Consider the following 3,545-nt stretch of genomic DNA (forward strand, 5'->3'; position numbering starts at 1 on the left):
CACCCTCAAGTCATTTGGAAGCTAAAGCAGCATAGCACTCATCCTTCACCACTTTTCATGGGTATAGTGCAGTGAACCGCATCAGCCCTCCTCCTCAGTGAGCCTGCTCCCTCACCACGCTGCTTTAGTGTGCGCCGTCTGTAGTGCCCAGAGACCAAACTCAGGGTGGGATTTTTTTTTTCCCCTCTAACTTTGGGCCTTTAAGAATTAGATGCAACATCTATGCTAGACATCATAGATTTTTATAGTCAACTGAACAGAGAAAGCTGCCAAAGGAGGAGTCAGCCAACCTGTTTTAGATGCGTATCCTAGGATGACTTGCCCTCAGGATATTATTATGCTACTCTCTTTGAAGCCAAAGTGACCATGTCAGATATCTGCACCTAAGGATTTGATAGTTACGTCAGAGCAGACAAATGCTAAGGTATGGTCTAGGAGGCAGTCCCTAGGAAAAGATCAGGAAAAAGCATACAGAAATGAAGTGACGTGCCCAAAAAGATGCAGCATGGTCAAGACTGACATGCCAGGTGGCAGTAAGAAATGGAAAGGAATCTAGAACATTACAGGATCAGTAACGCCAAAGAGAAGTCTTTTCCACTGACTTTGGGTCAGGACCTGAGTGTTTACAGGAGAATCATCAGATCTGAAACAGTAAGAACAAAAGTAGCCACAGAAGCAAGCTGTGAATACGTACAATTCTGTCTCTTTCTTCCATCACGTACATTCAGCCTGCATAAAAGAAACCTAAGAAGTTGAAAAATTATATGGACGCTCCCCTTCACTACTTTCTTTGTGGTTTTTTTTTTTTACCTTTTGCAAAAATGCTCTTGCTGAAGACTAACGTATGAAAATGAGGTAGGGGGCTATTCCTTTGCTATAGTTTTACCTGAGCTTTCATTCACTGTAACTATCTGACAGCCACCACACAGCACTTTTTAATATTATGCAATGCACTTTTCAATTAAGCAGGAGCCTGCATATCTCTGCTCCGTATCCCTGGTGGTTTTAAATAAGCTTTTCACTTGTTCCATCTCCAACACTTGTTTTGCACAACAGTGATTTTTCCAGATGAGAGAGAACCCAGTGATCATAAAGAATGAATTATTTACAGAAAGATCAGTACTCCAGTTCACGTCAAGACTTCACTAATTGTAGTTAATTGAAAGTACCACACTGAACATATGCACAACGCTCTTCAGGTTCATAAAAGCCTTAAGTGCTTTTAAATACTACTGAAAAAAAAGGAAAAGTCTCAGAGGATCGGCAGCAGGAAACAATACCTTGCAGTTTTAGAGCATTGACTCAAATCAAGTCAAAGTTAATCAAGGCTAAAACACATCATTTGCTAATTGGCTGATGGGGACAGGTAATCCCCTTTTCTAATGGGCATATGGTACTATAAGCCCTCAACAAAGTCAGAAGTCCCAATTATAACTATGCAGATCAGACTGACCTTCTTTTGCTGCAGTTTAACTTACCTACACTGTCTCCATGCAGTCCCACCACTGAAGCAATGCTGTTGACCTAGATCTTTTACAGTGCTTTTCAATAGATTTTCAAGGCATTTTACAAGCCAATTAAAAAAAAAAAAAAAAAGAACAAAACAGAGGAACCGACTTCACAAGACTCATTAAACAACCAGCAGCAAAGCTCAAGACCAGTTTAGGTCCAGGTTCATTGTTCTATTCAGTAAACTTGCAGTTTCACCAAATATGGTGAGCCAATCTAAGAGATCAGTGCATTCAAGAAAACAGGAGTGGGGCGAGTTTTCTGCAAGGTTAGCATATCAAGTCATCTCACAGAAGTGTCCTGTGATCACCAGAGCCCGCTCCAGGGACAAAGCAGTACCACAACCCCTTCAGCAAAGGCAAGCTATTAGAGCAGCAAACTATCACCCTCACCAGGCTCCAGAAATCTGCCCTGATGCATTAGGTTTAGAGAGGGCACTCCTCAAGAAATCACACTTTGCAGATAACTGCTGGTGTGTAAGTGTCTGGAGGCAGAATAGATACCTGCTGGCCCTTCCGGCTTTAAGTCTCGGGTTCAATTCCTTCCTCTGTCCAAGAGGATTCAAACTCAATGCATGTGCTCCTTCTCAGGTCAGCGCCCAAAACAGCAGGTTAGGGAATCAATTTTCAACTTGCTGTTCACAGATCCTTGTGGTTATTCATTAACTATTTGCAACGAATCCATAAAATGTAACTGAAAAAAAAGGCAAGCTTACATTAGCCCAACAGTAGTCAGCAAGACAGAAGAAAAGGGGCTAACAACTCACATTTGTATTTGTCCTCTGACACATCTCATCTTGAATTTTTTTTCTGCCCAATGACTGTTTAAAACTCACATGGTCTGTACTGTGATAGGTAGGTCAGTCTTCCAAAAAGTCGAAGAACAGGGGAACTCAGCTCCAAGACTTTTGAACATCCCATATTAGCCTTCTTACTATCAATTTTTTTTTTTTTTTTTAATGAAGAGTGAACACGAGCACATTTCCTCATTTGTTTTCAAAGCAAGTCTTGCTTGCTTTTTGAAAGAAGTTTTTCCCCCCCAAAAAAAATAGGTGCCTATGCCTTATGTCAGAAGTGTGGAGCAAAAATGCCACCTCTTGCTAACTCTAAGATATCTCAATACCTGGCTAAAACTGGCTGCAGGCCATGTGTAACTATGCCACATGCCCAGCATTCCCGATTTTGTAGCACCAAGCGAGCGTGCCAGTGTTTCAGCCCACGCTTACTCAATGCACTAAACGTGTAAATCTTCCTCTGAAGCCTGACTCCAGCCACATTGTGCCCATGGTTCCGGATTCTGCAGTACAGGCAAAAACCCCAAGTAGCCAGCAGCGCAGTGACAAACTTGAAACATAGATTTAAACATAGACAAGCTGATATAACGCTGGAACAAGCTGAAACAGTACAACATTATATTAGACTACCCATTTCTTTCTTAGTGAGAGGATTGAGCAAAGTAAGCTTCAATGTGTTTCTCCTGAGAGCTGAGTTTTAAGTTCAAAAGCATTCAGAACCAGGCTTGAGTCACGGAGTCTCATTTTGTTTAATTTCTAATTTATGCTGAACAAATAATTGCTTGGTCTCAATCCCTCCATGCTAGTTAAAACCAAATTGATGTGTCTTGCAAAATTCTTATTGGGCTACACAAACTGTTACAAAATCTTTGCTGACAGACATCAGATAAATGTCAGCACAGAGTAAGTAGGATTTCCTACTCTATTTAGATTTAAACCACAGAAGAACAAACAGCATGTCCACAACACAAGAACATGTATCCATAATAGGGTAGTTAAGCCCTGGAACAGGTTGCCAGAGACATTAAGGAACCTCCATTCACAGAAACCTGACTGCCCCTGAGCAACCAGATCTGACTGTGAAGTCAGCCCTGCACTGAGCAGGAGTCTGGACCAGAAATCTCCAGAGGTCCCTTCCAACTTCAGTGTCACTGTGATTCCATGTAAATGGAATATAAATGGAAAGCTAACCTTGTGAAATAAAATGGACGAGTATGTAAATCATGACTACCACAAACATTCA

This window comes from Aptenodytes patagonicus, chromosome 2, assembly GCF_965638725.1.
Source record: "Aptenodytes patagonicus chromosome 2, bAptPat1.pri.cur, whole genome shotgun sequence".
NCBI classification, from domain to species: Eukaryota; Metazoa; Chordata; class Aves; order Sphenisciformes; family Spheniscidae; genus Aptenodytes; species Aptenodytes patagonicus.